The sequence below is a fragment of the Capsicum annuum genome, chromosome 1, assembly GCF_002878395.1.
Source record: "Capsicum annuum cultivar UCD-10X-F1 chromosome 1, UCD10Xv1.1, whole genome shotgun sequence".
Taxonomy (NCBI): Eukaryota; Viridiplantae; Streptophyta; class Magnoliopsida; order Solanales; family Solanaceae; genus Capsicum; species Capsicum annuum.
The window spans coordinates 19,846,750-19,865,091 of record NC_061111.1 but is presented as its reverse complement, the minus strand read 5'-3'; the positions used below and the strand labels follow the sequence as shown (position 1 = coordinate 19,865,091).

The 18,342-nt window shown below is 35.4% G+C and overlaps 1 pseudogene; it reads right to left on the bottom strand.

Annotated features, from left to right (window-relative positions):
* Positions 1 to 1,002: 1,002 nt before the first annotated feature.
* LOC124897267 lies at positions 1,003 to 1,804 on the bottom strand (annotated as a pseudogene).
* Positions 1,805 to 18,342: the final 16,538 nt, after the last annotated feature.

Genomic DNA, 18,342 nt, shown 5'->3' with positions numbered 1-18,342 from the left:
GCCTGGGGATCTTCTCAACTTTGATGACCAAGTTTGCCAGAAGGCCCTCCAAGAATTCTCATTACCAACCGCGGCTAGCTGACCAAAATTCATTCTGTCAGCCTATAGGGTTGTCAAAGATTCTAGCTTTCCTAGCTCTATAACTGTCGTAACTAGTCCAGAACATCTAGAGATAATAAGTTTTTCTAAGGATTTGAGCATACAAAAGCTTCCAGGGAGTTTCCTTAGATTCTTGCAATCTCTTAAGTTTAGATACACAAGTCTATCAAGGCATCCAATTGATTCGTAAATCCTGGCCAACTTAATGCAGTCTTTTAGGATCAAAGTTTTCAGGTTGGGAAGTCCAGAAAAATCAGGAGTTGTTTTTAGGAAATGGGAACGACTAAAGTTGAGGATCATTAATGATTTGAGAATCTTGATTCCCCCCCAGGATTTTTTTTTTCAAGTAACTTTTTCTTTTATTTTAAGGGAAACCAGGCTATCTAAAGAGAGATCGTCAGGGTTGATCTTCATATGAAATCCAGACTAATAGAGTAATCTTAGAATTTTTGGAAACAAACTATAGAATCCAGTTATCCTTACATATCTAAGATGGAGTATCCTCAGTCTCTGTATTTCAAAACATACATCAGCTTCTAATTCTATATTGTTTGAACGTTCTGTGTTGGCATTATCAAAATGCTTACAGCATTTTCCATGACCGAACAGACCAGCATCTTTACTGAAGAAATATGATTTGAAAGACTTGACTACTTTGGATAATTTGTTGGACATTCCCTTGTCAAAAACTAGGCCTTCAATTTTTTTTCAGTTCCATTTTTTTGCACTCAATACATTGAAGGAATCTCTGTATCGCCAAACACTGCTTCATTTCCAAGGCTCTAAAGGGGATTCTTGGAAGATAATTTCTCTTCCTATATCTTGAATCAGTGAATGTACTTTCAATCTGTCCTTCTCCATCTCGATCAGACATCTATCAAAAAGAATCTAAATTCCTTCTACTTAAAAAAAAAACACATTCATTGAGTATGGTAATTGCATAATCTTATCCTTTCCAACAAAGAAAAAGAAAATATCGAGGAATAGATTCTATATATCATCATTTAGCAGCAAATTGTAGTTGATTCTGAGTTTTTTCCAGGATTTTATTATCAAGGATTGCCTTTAACTTCCTCAATGCACTCTCCTACACCTCTATACTTCCGTCACAAAGTGAAGAACCTAAAACTTTGACAGCCAAAGGAGTCCCTTTATAATGAAGTGTCACCTTTTCTAAAAGGTCCTCGTGATCTTCTAAAGGTTTTTCTTTTCTGAAAGCATGCCGGTTGAAGAGTCGAATTGATTCTTGAGCATTCAATGGCGTGACCTTGTACATCTTACAACTGTAGACCTCACTAGCATCAAACAAATGTTGATTTCATGTTGTTATGATTATTTCACTACCTGGATAAAACCATTCTTGCATCCCAAGAATAGTATTTAGATGATCTCTATCATCCACATCATCGAGAACAAGAAGGATTCTTCTGCATTAGATGGCCTCTTGAATCTTGATGACTCCTTCGTCAACATTGTATATCTTTTCAACCTTCTTCCCTAGAACATTTGAAAGAAGTTATCTTTGAAGACTTACCAGACCATCATGTCTTTCTGAAGTTCTATTCACATCAGCAAAAAAGCTGCTGCTATCAAATTTGTCAAAGTTAAGATTGTAAGCAGTCTTGGCTAGGGTAGATTTACCTATTCCCCCCATACCATATATAGCCATAATATCAGCACTAGTTGATCCATACCAATAAGTCATGACACTTTAACAAATACTAATACTCGGGTGGAAATACAGTTCCAACATTTTGTTACACATCATTACCCTTATACATGACATCTGCAGTATGAATTTTGAAAGGGGACTAAATAGAGTTTGTACCTCAGGTTGAAAAGCATGATTTCATCAGAAAAAGAGCATACACTCAAATTAATACAACTTGAAGCACTAATAGACTCCTCTCAAGTCCTCATGCTATCTCATAACTTTATGGATGACTCAATCAGAGAGAACCATATTGTTGGGGCAGCTAGACTCTTAGACTTGTATCGCCTCGATAGTGAGGCATGGCCCATGAAATTAGAACAAGGAATGAATTTATATAACTTTCTTATGGACAACTCTACAACACGATCTAGAGTATGAAAGAATAAGAAACAACTCCTAAGTGCCCGGCAACCTCCTGAATATAAGTGTGGTGCACAATACACCCATAAGCAAGACTCTACTAGACACAATTTCATAGACTCCCTGAAACCATGAACCATGCTCTGATACCAAGTTTATCATGACCCAAATCGGGGCCCTAGCTGTGATGGGCATCCCAAACCGTGAAGGCCCGAGTGCCCTTCTTTATCTAGAAATCATACATACGTTTATATAATATGAAGAAAAATATGGAAATATAATATTATACGGAATCATGTTCAATATCATAATTTAATTGAACAATCTAGAATGGAACCCATAAACCTCTAACAATGTCTAACATCAGTTTGTGAAATCTCTAACAACTGAAAATGACATTTATCTGAAATCTGGGACAAGGCCCCTATTCGGACCATGAATCAAAATAAAATAACAATAATAAGTTTTATAACCAGGCCTTTCGAAGTAAAGGAGGCTCACTAGCTGCAAATTTTTGATAAGTCAATCTACTACTTAACGGGACCCCAGGACTATGTCTCAGAATCCTGAAATATAGGGGGTCAATATAGATGTACTGGTACGCGAAGCAATCCAAAATAATGTATTTTTATATAACATAAGTGAGAGCAATTTATAAACAACTTTATATATGATATATGAAAAACACATGGGCATATTTAAAAGACTTTGAACAATTCTTTGAAATCAACTCATTCTTGGTCTTACTTCTGAGCAAGATAGTACACCCTACATTTCTACAATCCCATGGCCTATATAAAATCCGCCCTTGACTCGGCGGCCAAGCCCCCAATCCAAGTTTGCCACAAGGATTAGGGTGTCAGCAACGAAGCAGGGTGCATAATCCCCAATAAAGTCAATATGTCATGGTAGTGGACAAGATCACAAAGTAGGGCTCCTAACCATAGCCTCAATTTGGGATAAAATGAATCAAGGTACACAAGATCACAAAGCATGGTACCATAAACCCGTGTCGGTAAATCACGATTTCTAGCATAGAGTCTTTCTACTCGTACTTTCTTCGAGTAACCATCTAACTCTCTTAAAGCCTATTTTTAACCTTTACTAAACATCAAACTTTCTGAATTCAAATTCTGAAAATCTAAGTAGAATCTGATTTCTATTTTATTTTGAGTCTATTATGGCATTATCTGTATTGGTATCGTCATACCAAGACTTCCAAGTCATATCTCTGAGCCATAAAAAATATCATGTTACAGTCTCTTCTTTAAAAACATAAGGTTTGGACCACCATACTTCAAACAATTCAAGAAGATTCATACTTCAAAACATTTATCAAATTATGCAAGGTTGACTCTTTCCAACATTTCAACAAACATGTGGTGGTCATGTATTTTTGACAAACCATGCAATTCTTTCATTATATATTTTCAACACTTATCAACATGTAAAAACCCCTCTCTCCAATCCAAAACCATCATCAAGTCATAAATCAAAAATCAAGATATTTGTATTATGCTTCTCAAAAATGCATTCAAATAATCCATATCATATGAAAAGACTGAAAAATCATAGAAAGAGAGGGATTCTATATATTTATGCTCTCAATCGAATATTAAAACTCAAATTTCATACATACATATATACGAGTACTTTACAAATTAATTTGGGGGAAAGACCTCAAGACCAAATCAATATCATCAACACCTTTAAAAGCATGAATCTAATTGTAAATCCAAAACCCTTTTTGTAAATTCATGATTTCTAAACCTTTAACATAATTAAGAAGAGTTTACTATGCCCATGTAAATTTAGGAAAACCCCACGTATGTTACATTACTTAGATTAAAGAGTAGAACACGGATCTTGATTTGTTTCTTGGAAATCTTGGACTTAAAGAGTTTGATTCATGATCTTGAAGGAACCTTAGTTTCCATCTTGTTCTTGAGAGTGAAGAGGATTGAGATGTTCAAAACTGATAAAATATGGATTATGATGCTTAGGGTATGATATAATTTCGTCGGGGAGGTTTCTAGGAAGGGAAAGTACCAAAATACCCCACTAAAAATGCAATTTTTGCTCGTTTCAGCCTCAACTAACACCTCTCAGTAAAATGGATATAACTTTCTACTCCGATATTGGATTAATATGAAACTAGTGAGGTTGGAAATAAGACTCAAAGACCTTTCATTTGATATGTAGTAGGATCTCTAACTCATTATATACAAGAATTTATGATCAACAAAAGTTAACCCAAGTTTAGACTTTTACTAAAACTTAAGCGATAGGAAAGTTTTTGGGCCTATACACATAGGAACGATGGTTTAAACTTTAGCCCGAATGTGTTGGGTGTTACAATTTATGGTGGTGTTAGTGGCATTGGTTGGTGGTTTTGGTGGTTTTGGTGGGTTTGGTGGTGTCGGTATTGGTGGTGTTTGTGGTGGCTGTTGGTGGTGTTGATATTGGTGGTATTTGTAATGTATTTTTTAAAATTTATACATATATCAATTGTATTGTATTTTTTATTTTTCTATTGTTTGTAGGTAAAACACGTCTCCCAAAAGTAAAGAAAGTGAAAGTGAAAGTGGATCAACTTCTGACCCACCTTACAAAAAAGGCTAGAGTACAAATGGATTCAGAGGAGCTTCCTGAACAATCTCAGTCAGGGAAAAGTAAAGCTAAGAAAGATATGTAAACGACATAGAGGGAAGTGGACAAGGATCTGTAGATGGTGATAAGGAAAATAAAAGTGAGAAGGAAGAAGAGAAAGAAAAAAGTAAGAAAGAGGATGATAATCAATATGTTGATAATGCATCACCAATAGGGAGTGAATTAATGTCAAAATCCCAGTATCACGCAGTTAAAACTATTAGTATTGATAGGTTTCAAGTTGCGGTGCTGATAAATGACCCTGCAGAACTAATGTAACACCTCGTACTTTTTCCTAGCTTAAATTCGCTCCTAGAATGTCAAGAAACAAGCTTCAAAGATGAATACACTTTTATTCATGTGGAAATTTCAAGATTTTAACTATTCATTGAGTAGAAAATTCAATTAGCTTTCCAACGATATAAATTTTTTCTAAATTTGATAACCGGGTAAAAAGTTATGGTGATTTTATGTTTCAGTCGTTAAACATCGTCATTTAGGTCTGTAGCGCATGCGGAGTGTGTCAAAATAGCAATTGTAAATTTCCAGTGTTTCTCCATGATATTGGCACATTGCGCCATATACCTAGTTCACAAATGTAAATTTTTAGTGTACAAACATGATTCCACCGCGTCGCGGTGTACTTCCAGTTCACAAACAAAGTGGCAACGCGATACCACCACATCGCGCCACCAAGGATAGGGGCTCACCTTCAAGCAGAAGGTGTGATCCTTATAATCAATTCTTGCATTCTATAACTACGTAGCCAGCATAGGTTGAGACATCAAACCTGCCAGTTGAGGGTTGATGAAGTACTCTACCTGCCAGTGGAGGGTACCACCGTTCTCGTTAGGGAACCTGCCAGTAGAGGGTGACTCTTCAGCTTATCTTTACTCATGGCATGGTACTAACACCCTTTCGATTGGGGTTACAAATTAGATCCCAACTCAGTTATCTTCTTTATTTAGCGTAGGTCAGTTAGATGATTACCTCTCACGGTTTCTATTTCACTCTCAGTCTTTAGAATAGAACTCAGTTTAGTTCTACAAAATTAGGACTGTCAGATACAGTCACTTAATTATCAGTAATTTAGATTATTAGTGATCTTATATTATCAATATATTCAGTTATCAGTTATCAGATTCAGTTCCAGTATACTCAGTCACAGTATGCATAGTATGTTTAGTAGTTACAGATCCTCCATGTATGTTAATCCAGCTCTTGCATATCATTCAATTAGTTATTATTCATGCATATGAAACCATGTATTCAACCTTACCTCATTTAGCATACTAGTACATTCCCACATACTGATCGCATACCCGTTTCTTATGCTATGATGTTTTATATCATAGGTTCGGATGCTCAGGTTCCTGACCGCGCTTAGCTAGATTCAGTCAGCAATAGTAGATTTAGCAGTGAGTCCTTATTTATTAAGGATATACTTTTATTTCAATACTTCAACTTAGCAGTATTTTAGAAGATGGAGTTAGTTGGGGAATTGTCCCTTCAACTCCACTTTCAGACAATTTTAGTTAGAAGCTTTTTAGACTAGATTCAAATAGTATTTCAGATTCAAATGTTTTATTCATTATCAGTATTTTAGATATTTTGAACCTTATGGCATTTCAGCCTATTATTCTGCCTTTATTTCAGTATATTAATTCAGTGCTCACAACAAATATCAGTCATGGGTTAGTTTGTAGTCCTTTAGGGTCGTAAGCACCGTGTGAGGACTAGGGAGTAGTCCCAGGTCGTTATAACTAATTGGTGATTTTGTAATTAAATGTTAGTTGGGAAAACCTTTTGACGACTTTAGGAAAACTATGAAGAATAACACATAGACAAACTTATTACGAAGAGTTGCTTTGGATACTTTCTTAAACTGGCTGAGGACCACACTGCCCGTTTCCAAATGAGCATGGTATATGGTCTTCTCAAGCGCAGGATCAAGTACGTGGGGGGTAATAAATATTCAAAGAAGAGGGGAAAATATGGATGAAACCTAGATCAACTACTATGGCATGTCGGTTTGTTTTGGCTTGAAAGAGTTTGCCATAGTGACAGTCTTAAAATGCAATCGTCCAGAAGAACCACTGATCAAGGAAACATACCACAAAAGGTCAAGGAAAGACAGACAACCAAACCACCACCATCAAATAGAGGGAAGGCATTGTCCCAGTGACCACCCACCTAAACCAACAAATGCAAAAAAAAATAGATGGGTTGTTGGACATTGCTGGACGTGGGTGCAAAGATGATAACTTGTTAAAACATCTCAAGGATAAAACCATATCAAAGAAGTACAAGGGGAAATTACGCTTAGTTTAGTTTACCCATTCTGTTATATCGGCAAGAGACGTCAACAAAGTCATAGAAGATGATTTGTTGAATCTTGCTGAGGATTTTGAGAAATTTAACAATTATCCCTGGGGCTATGATAGATACAACTTGACTGTCAAATATTTACTGACAAAGCTATCCTCAAATACTATCACATTATACGGTTTTCTTTAGGCTTTCATGGTAAATTTAATCACTATTTATTAACTCATTCATTAATTTATATTAAATAATTATTATGACTTTTTTTTGTTTGCTTCCTGTTTACTTTTTTTTTAAGCTTGGTCATTTAAAGTTATTCCTCTCCTCTAGAAGCAGGTCAAGAATTACCCAGATGAGGTTTCTCATCCAAGGATCCTTAGGTAGTTGGCTTCAAAAAGCAACACAAAAATTAAGGAGGCTGATCTCTTTAACCCTTCAGGTGATGCAGTATGTCTTCTTTCAAGTAAAATAATTTGACTCAAAGAAAGATATTGAAATAGATGTGCCATCTATTGTGACAAGAGGGTCATCTGTTGCAATAGATTACCCATCTACTGCAACTTGTGCAACAGGTTGGTATCTGACGCAACATATTTTTAATCTTTTATGATAGATAGATCAGCTATTGTGATAGAAAGATCATCTGTTGCATAAGTTATCTGTGTTAAAATATAACCCAACTAACTGCAAATTATTTAATTTAAATGTATCTGTCTTTTTTTATAGGTTGTGCATCCATGGATCGTGCCTACTGAGCAGGAGTTAGGGATGAATTCTTTTATTACTCTAGGTTTTGTAGATAAATTAAAAGACCCAACAGTGTAGTTAATAAAAAAGGAATTTGCTGGAGCGACAACCATAAGAAGAGTAGTTAGGCAAAGTTAGCCTAATATTGAGGCTCTTCATGACCAACCTACTGCTTCCAGTCGTGATGGTGAGCATGTTGATGCTTAAGAAAAAATAAATATGTTGAAAACACCCCTTTCACAGGTCCCTCTCACCCTTACATAGGTCTCTCTTACCCTTACAGTGGTCCCTCTTACCCCTCTTCACCCTCATATTCTCATTGCAAATACATAGAGTGCAAGGACAAACAGGATAAACTCTTTGAAAAAATAGAGGCTATCGCTACAGCTGTTGAGGAATTAAAATCCAAGAGAGGTGTCATACTATCCAAGAAGGTAAGGGAGCCATACACTCCTACAGTGGTGGTTAGGAGAAAGAAAAAAGCAATTATCCAAGTACCCTCCAATCGAAAATCCAAAAAAATTGCAACTCCTCCCTCTTCAAAAGTTGTTGACGTTATGGGGCCATTGAATAAAGTGGACATATACATGGAACTTGGTGCCAAAGAGAAGAGGAATATGCAACGGGCCAAGAATGACAAGCAAGGCACACAAGATTACCCCATGCATACCTTTTCTGCCCAAGACTTCAAGAGTATGACAGATATGCTTACGCTGTACGTGTACAAGGTAAGTTTACTTTTCCTAACCTAGCCTTCTAATCTATTCTATGAAGAAGAAGCTACACAACAGTTGGGTTTTCTGGTGAAACTGGTGGTGGTTCAGTTGCAATATATTACCCATTTGTTGCATAAGTTGTGTTAAATGGGTAATCTGTGAACAGATTCAGAGAACCCTCTGCAATAGATGGACCATTCATTGCCTTTCCACTATGTTTTCCTTATTTACAATTACTAACCTATTTAAAAATTGACTTCTTATATCACAGTATGTTGAAAAAATTCTCTGCCTCATGAGAAGCAGGCAATTAGCGTACCCAGAAGCTTATGATGCTACTGATAGGATAATAGACCTCAACTTCTACAATAATTTTAAGGTAGGTACGATCATCTCACTAAAATAGCATCAACTACTGGTGGCCCAGGATTTGATTTGTTAGTTTCTGGGTTCTAATGGGATGAATAAATAATTAAATATGATAGTGAGAAGAGGCCATATCCACATGGAAAAAGATGGACCAAGGCGAAGAGAATTATTACAGTCATGAATGTGGACATCGTATATTATCTGGCTGTTGAGATACTACTCAAGGAGGATAAGATTAAGGTTTATGACTGCAACTTACCTGCCCTCGACAAGGCCAATTTTTTTTACCCATATGCAGCCACTATTGGATTTATTCCCTAACTTGTTGAGTCAGAGTAAACTAATGGATAATTTGCCAGTGAAAGTGTTGAGGGAAAAAACATGGGATTTAGAAGGTCAAAACAAAGACATGGACCTTTTGAAAAATAAAATTATTGTCACGTGCGGGTCATAGTGCTTGCACATATCGAATGTTTGTTGACTGGCATAGAAATGTCCAAGCCAACAACCTTTCTATGCAAAAATATTGTGGCAAACATTCAAGAATTCTGGGCTTATGGGGTACTAACTAGACGTTTGGAGCTTGTGTATAAATAATAAGATGTAGAAACACAAACACCATAACAACACCAAACCAGTGGCAATAACGTCAACAATGTAGTATCTTCTTGATCAATTTTGCTTCTCTTCAAAAGCCTTGACTTTCTTCAACAAACTCCAGATTACACGATTTTCTTGTGAAGGGTGGAGTTCTTCATACCAATCAAAGTAATCACATCCACTCAATTTATATACAAACAAGACCACAATTACAAAATAATTACAAGTCAATAATTAATCAACTAATTAAATAAAAAAATATTACCTTTTAAATCTTACAAGTAAAAAAACCTACGAGCAGAATTTTGTTGAGTCCAATAAGTCTTCAATAGAATTTCATGAACACACTCACAATATCAAAAATCTTTATCACAAAAAATAGTGAAAGATGAGCTTGACATTTTCAAGCTCAGTTGGAAAAAAAAAAAGATGAAGAAAAACCAATACAAATAATTTGAAGAATTTGAATAGAGAAAAAAACATGATGAAGAAGAAGATTTAGAAATGTAGGGTTAGATTTTAGGAAGAAAATGAACTTTGGATGCGTGAATTACACGCGAGCTGCCAACTGGACAAAAAGTGTCAAACTGACACATTTGATGTCTATTTTAGGTGTTTAAAATGAACACTGTCTACTTGAAGTGCCTAAGTGAAAGATTGCTAGAACTTTAGGTGCCTGTTAGTGGGTTCCGCTTTTTTTATTTCAAGTCACTTCACTTTACATGTAGTGGCAATTTTTAATGTCTAATGAAAGTTGAATTTTTTTGTAATGCAGCACATTGTCTATCTGTTGTAATCGATATTTTGTCTGGTCTTATAGATAGTTTATTTGTTGCAATTGGTTGATCATCTGTTGCATTATGTTGATGTTTCTATCTAAGTTTATTAGTTACAACAGTGGGAAGACATGTTTGATAATTTCCAATAGATAACCTACATGTTGCAATATATGTCTAAATCTGTTTGATATTTTCCAACAGATATTGGTTGTTGGAACAGATACCTTATCTGTTGCAATATTTGAATCTAGTATTCCATTTCAATTAATAAGTTCAAATCTAAGTATAAAATAAAATTCATATTCAAAATAAAATAAATCGAATCCTTCAGAATATTACATGAAATAAATCAACAAATAAATAAAATGTAAAAAAATTGTTATTGGTACAGATCTCAACAAATAAATCAACAATTTAAGTTTTGATGCCAACAATTCCTAAAGAGGGGTGATATTATGACTTTGAAAGACTCAAGCTATAAAGATCTACTCAATATGGACAAGTTGTTCTTCATCCGGTGCTATGAAATTCAGCTTTGTCGTGGATCTTAAATGCCGCTTGTGTGCGGTTTTTGCACTTTTGATTCTTCGTATTTTCATAAAAAGAGTAGAATATTGTCAATGTTGTTTAGCAGTAACTTCTACTGTGACATCCACCTGAAAATTCAGAATTATCAATGCTAATCACAGTGATCCAAAAAAATGGAAAAGGATAACTCATCTATTTTAGAAAATAGATTAACTTTCTGCTACAACATATGGATCATCTATTGGTACAAATTAAAATATGAAGAAGACATGTATTATAATTTTCAATGGATGAACCATCTGTTGCAATATATGACTCATCTATTTGAAAAATCTAAAATAGTAAGAAGTCTTGATTTAATTTGTCCCAACAGATGACCCATCTATTGCAGCAGATAGTCATTTGTTGGTATAAATAAAAATGGTAGTAGATTTATTTTATTCGCTAAAACAGATGAGACATATGTTGCAACAGATACTGCATCTGATGCAATAGGTTAGTCAACTGTTGCAACAGATGCATATATCTGTTTGATAATTTTCAGTAGATGTGTCATCTGTTGAAAAAGATATGTGTCTGTTTGTTGGTTGGAACAGATGTTATATATTTAAATTTTTCAGCTCATGCTGCTCTCATGTGAGCCTCATACATTGCTTAATAGTGCAACATAAAGATAGCGGAGTTGCAATTTTGCTTTTTTGGATGCTTGATAATGCCATGTAAATTACTTTCTTTCTCCTCTTAGCCTTGATCTCTAATGGAGGAGATGGATATGAAATTCTCTTTGATGGAATGACACCCCTCTTAGATGTCAATTCCTTTACAGAAGTAGTTAATTCATTAATAGTATTAATCAGTGCATCATGTTTCTCCTTGTAGTCTTGATATTTGCATGCAAAACATTCGCTAGGAGAGGCAAAATCTGTATTACCAATATGATCATACTTATAATGGTTTGTTTTAAAAACTATAAGAGGAGCATCATTAGCCCCAACAGTAGCACTACTACCACCAACAACAACTCCACTACCACTACCACCATCAACAACAACAAGCCCACCCTCCAAAATTATTTTTCTTATCATGGTTGTTGATCCATATAATTCTATTTTTATTCTGTGAATGACCTTAGGGTATGATAAAGTTTGCAGAGACCGTAAAGTAAGAAAAATGGCACCTTCATCTCTCGATTGGTCGAAACAAGCGACGGATGCACAATATAACATAAATTAGTACATATATTAGAATGATGATTAGGTTATTCAAAAATATCATTAGTTTAAATAAAAATTTAATTAGAATTATACTTACTGCATCCTTCGGGGGGTTAAAGAGATCAAGAAATTTTGTATTTTTATCAGTTTTGGTCGACAACCATCTCAGGATTCTTGGATAGAAAACTTCTTCCTGGTAGTCCACTTGTTGTCTCAAATAAGGAATGACTTCAAACGCCCAAGCATATAAAATAACGCCAATAAATCAAAAGCATTATTGAATAAAAAATAAATCATATCATAATAAAAGAAATATTTACCATGAAAGCCCATGAAAAGTCATATAAGTTGACTGTCTTTGGTATTAATGGAGTCAACAAATATTTGACAGTCATTTTAAAGCTTTCATAACCCCAATGATAGCTTTTAAATGCCTCAATATCCTCGGAGAGCCTTATTAAACCAAGTAGTATGTTGTTGTTAACGTCTCTCGCCCAAAGAGTATTATGTACAAATCAAACCAAGCACAATGATTGTTTGTGCTTCTTTGAAAGTCTTTTACCTTTCAACGCCTCTATCAAATTTTTGTTTTTGAAGCTTGGACCAACAAAGGACACCAAGTCTTTTCGATCACTCAACTTGTATTTGACTTTTTTGGGTGTGCGGGGAGCTTTTTTGAGGTTAGAATAGGTATAACTTGAGAAGGAAAGGGAGAATAATATTTTAGTAGTAACTACGACAAACTCCTTCCAACCAAAGCAAACAAGCATGCCACAGTAATTTATCCACACCTCATCTATCTTATCTTTATTTTCATATATAAACATACGCTTGAGAAGATCATATACCATTTTCATTTGGAAACGGGCATTGTTGTCCTTTGACAAATCAAGATATTGCCCAAAGTAGTTGTCCCTTAAATAAGCATTCAAATTTTGTTCTCAAAGTATATTTCTGAAGGCGTCAAAAGATTTTTCCATGGCTGACTTTACCACGAAATCACTCGTTAAATCTGTGGCACCATCGCACTGTATTCTGACAGGATAACTATCAATGCTGAAGGTTTTGACCAACTCTTCGGTGGAAGGGATATTAGCATTTGGATCATCTCTTTTGAAACATTCCTCCTCCCCATGTTCATCATCTTCTGCTCCTGATTGAGATAACGTTTATAAAGCAAGCTCATAGAGTGGTGGATGTAGCCTAGTTGTTTCACTTGTTTCCTTACTTGGACTTGATTCAATTTTTTTTCTTTTGGGAGTCATGTTATCTAAAATTAACAGGAACATAAAATAGATTATAATTGATTAATGCATCATTAAAAAGGGATAATAGTAAATCTAAAATGCACAATAGTAAAATAACAGTTCCAACAGATCATACATCTGTTGCACCAGGTTATCTGTTGCAACAAATAACTAACCTGTTGTAACGGACGAGTAATCTATTACAACAATAAAAATAGATCACCTATTTATTGAAATAGATGACTGGTTTGTGCAATAGATCACACATCTATTGCAACATATGAGTGATCTATTGAAACAGTTATCAATGGTCAATATTGTTTAGATTTTTTCCAACAGAAGGATCATCTATTACAACAGATGAATGATATCGTCTATTACAACAGATGAATGATCAGTTGGAAAAATCAAGTCTTGAAAATGTCCTGTTAGAATAGTTGATAGGATTTTATCTAACAGAAGGTTCATCTATTGCATCGGATGATTAATTTGATGGCTCCTCCATTGCATCAGATAATTAATCTATTACATCAGATTTTTAATCAAATGGTTCCTATGTTGCATCCGATGTTAAATCTGTTGCATCATATGGTTAATTTGTAGCATCATATTTTTAATCCGGTGGTAAATCTGTTGTATCTGGTTTTTTATCTGATGGTTAATCTGTTGCATTAGATTTTTTTTATCCGATGGTTCCTCTGTTCCATCATACTATAAATTTGTTGCATCAGATGATTAATTTATTACCTCAAATGGTTAATTTGTTGCATCAGATGGTAAATCTATGGCATCGGCCGGATAATCTGTTGCATTAGATGGTTAATCTATTATATCAGAAGGTTAATCTATTGCAAAAAAAATAGTAGCATGATTTGTTTAATAGAACAACAATAATATCACCATTTTTACCAAGAACAAGAACAAATTAACCCAGCAACGGGCGCAACACCAAAAACACCAACATCGTTGTTTTGTTTGTACAAACACAAACAACAAAAATCAAACTTCAAAAAACGCATCAAACAACAAAAAATCATACTTCACTCTGAAAATAGAAGAGAAGAAATACTAGAAATTAGGGTTTTATTCAGACCGCATTTCAAATTAAGCAACAAATATTGAAATTGTTCACCAATACTAGAAGAGAAGTTGGCTCAAGTTCCTCTTTTTCTTCAAAACTAAAAAGGCCATAATTTTTTACCTGTAAAAGAAGAAAAGGGATGATGAAGAACTCGAATCTGTTGTGGCCGGAGAGCAAGGCTGAAATGTCGATTGACGGTTGAAAGTCGAAAAGGAACTCAAAGCCCAACTATTTATCGCCGGGGATTGAAAGGAGAAATTTGCAGAACTGTTGGTTGGGAGAAACTATCGAAAGAGAGGAGAGATGATTAATTTGGAGAGGAGAGGGGTGTGAGTTGATTTATATTTTTGAAAATATTAGAAAGTTTCAAAAATATTATTCATGTCCATAATCAATTTAAATAAGTTTTCTAATTATGTTTGACCCTTTTCAGTTGATCAATGTCACCAATACTTTATCCAATACTTAACAACTTAAACTATTGAGTAAAACCTCATGGATTCTTCTAGTTTGGCAGTAGCAGTACAATCATAAATCCTCCATCTTCGAAAAGACAGAAAGCAAGTGTCGCCGGAGTTGAAGAAAACCTAGATCGTATCAGTCAATTGCCGGACACATTGCTAGTTCAAATTCTCTCTGTTTTGCCGACGAATGATGCCTTCACTACTGGCATCCTCTCCAAAAGGTGGCAGTATCTCTGGACTAAAGTTTATAACTTCATTTTCACTCGTAAGATAAATCATCCACAATACGGACAACTTTATGTACCTATAGTGTCCGAAGATAGGAGTATAATAATATCGAAAACTGGAAACTTCGTATCCTTTGTTGAAAATGTGTTAAATCATTCAGTTTCTTCCAAAACTAAAAAAATTGATCTGGATGATAGAGATCTATGGTCGTACGAATCTCAAATTAGACAATGGCTTAGTTTTGCTGTTGAACGGAAGGTGGTAAATGTTTTCTTTTGCCGTGATGTTTTTTTATATGTTAACGTATTGCCTGAATCTTTCTGCACCTGTTCGTCGTTGATAACATTACATTTGAGATGTTGTCGCTTTGATGATCTGGTCATAGCGTGGAAGTTTCTAAAGAGCCTAAAGCTGGAGCAGGTGACGTTAAACGATGATCAAAATTTGAACTTAAACAATGATCAAATTTTGAACTTATTATCAGGCTTGGAAACTATGGAATTATATCAGGCTTGGGGTTTTCGCCGCTTGGAAATTAATTCTCCTAACTTCAAGAGACTGAGTTTGAAAAGTCAACAGGTGCCTTATGAAGATATCAATGATCATTCCTTGGAAATTATTGCCCCATATCTTGAGCATTTGGAGATTTCAGGAAACCTCGAGGATCTCAAGTGTAGGCTTGTCGATGTGTCCTCCTTGGTTAATGCAAAGCTTACTTTCTACATTTCATGTATCAAACATATACGGAATATACGGGCGTGAAGAAATTTATATTTTTGAATGTCATAAAGACAGTTGTCGTGGCTATCATCAAGGTTTTAGGATCCTCGTCCAAGATTATCTTCAAAAGTTGAGTTTTTCAACTGAGCTAACATTCGGATCATGGTTCACAGAGGTTTATTTCTAACTCAAAATTACTTAAATATGCTTGTTTGTCTTTTTTTGGATTGTTGGTCTAAACTTGTCATTGTAAATGGTATAGGTAAAAAATACTAAAACTCGTTAGTGCAGTTCATACAATGTTGTACATAACTGTTATTTTACGGTGTTTCGGGTACAAAAATCTGTATAAATGCAACACCAACTTCAACACAAGTTTCTGTATAAACAAAAACACCTATGAAGTTCTTTAACACCTTCAATATTGATAATCTATCCAAGAAGTATGTTTATTTTCAGAAATAAGATGAAACATAATTTGTAAGGCCAAGTCCCCCGACTTCACGGAGTGTCCATAAGGAATAATTCCTCTCACTGTACCCGAGGTTATGAAATCTTCCTCCCAGGATAAAATGGCCTTCAATCCGAACAATAATGGTACCTCAAATTGTTGGATTCAACGAACTCACTCAATAGCTTAATGATCATACAAAGTTTTTGTTAATAACAAGAGAGTTTTTGCTGTCAAAATTGATTACCATACCTGAGGAAAATATCAGGTATTTACAGCCTTAAGTGTATCCTTTTCAGAAAGGATGCATTGGTTCAGCATGTGCCTGGACTGCGGCCGCAGATGACGTTCTGCACATTCCAGTACGCATCTGCGTTTGAACTGCGTCTACAGGTCTCGACTTGTACTGCGGTCGCATGTCACCCTACTGCGCGAAATAGTGTGCCTTTTCTCAAAGGGTCCCATCCCTTCGTGATGTGCGTTGCATATGCGTTGGAATTGAGCATGAAATGCGCCCGCATTTGGAGAAAATTAATTCCATCAGATTTTGGATTAACATTTCACTTGTAAACAAGTTCCAAATAAATTTTATCTAAGAAATTAGATCTCATCCAAATCCAAGCCGAGCAAGCGACGACAACAGCGCGAGGTCCCATGCATGTTGCAGTCCAAAGGGTTGCCGGTTCCAGAGTTGAAATGCAAATATCTAACGCTAGAATTGAATATGGGAAACTTTGATTTGTATGGAGCAGCTGGCATTTTGGGAGCCTCGCCTCATGTGGAGACCTTTAACATAGACATGACAGAAAATCACGTAACTTCCTGGAACTTTTTTCTTGTCTTTTTATATTGATTCAGTTAACTGATGTTTTAACAGTCCCCTCCCCCTCCTTAGCAAGTTGTGTCTGTACTAGAAGAATGCAAATATATCTCTAATTATAAATGAGAAGCTTTGATTTTGTCATTGTAAGGCTACACTTTGATTTGGACATATTGTTGCTTCCTTTGTAGCAAATGAGCTCTGAAAGAAATGTATTTGTTGTGCTATCACTCTTTAATTTGGTTACCTATGCAATGAATCCTTTTTGATATGAACAATCACTATATCATTTTCCTGGTACCATTATGATTTGTTGGTTCTTAATTTTTTCTGTATAGAACACTATTACTGTGAAATAATCGATTTTCTATAACGCTGACCTGCATTTGGTCCTGATTAGTTTCTGTCTGAGGAAGATAATACTGATCTACAGAGTTGGATTTCAAGCTATGTGTTTCCCAATCTCAAGCATGTTAAAGATTGTCAACTCCTTCCTGGTGTGTTCGAAGCTGGGTGGTTCTGGATGGATCTATGACAGTGAAGCTCAAAAAAGAGAATTGGGCTTTGTTTACCTCAAATAATAATTTGATGACAGTTGTCATGACTATCATCAAGTTTTTCTGACTCGTTTGAGCTTATCTTCAAAAGTTGAGCTACACAACCAATCCAACAATCGAAACTTGGTTCACAGAGGTCTGTTTTTTTAGTCAGTAGTCCTTATTTTCTCTGATTAGCTTTTAGCGGGCAGTTGCAGATTAATGTTGATATTTACAATTGTGAACCCTTGTACACATTTGACGAATGCTACTGGATTATTTACGTTGCAGAAACTTCTGGCCTTTTGCCAATCGTTTTGTCAACTTTTTGAAGTTGTGCAGTTCCTTCACCATACCAGGCACCAGCAAAAGATAAATCAAATAGCCAGGATTTTTGTGCTTTTATGTTGCTAAAAGTGCTTACTACACAGGTCTTGTGCATGTTGCAGTTCAAGCGGGTGTAGTTTCCAGAGTTATGTAAAAGTTCGAATAGTATGGGGCAGCGGGCCTTTTGCGAGCCTACTAGCCTCATATGGAGACACTAACTATAAGCTTTTACCATGCTCTGTGAATTCCTAGAAACCGAAGAGATGGTATTGTACCACTTGTTTTGGCTTTATACCTAGTCGGACAATCACAGGACGGATCGGATGGCAATGGGGCGGTGCGGCTTTTAAGCTATTGGGGGCGGTGCA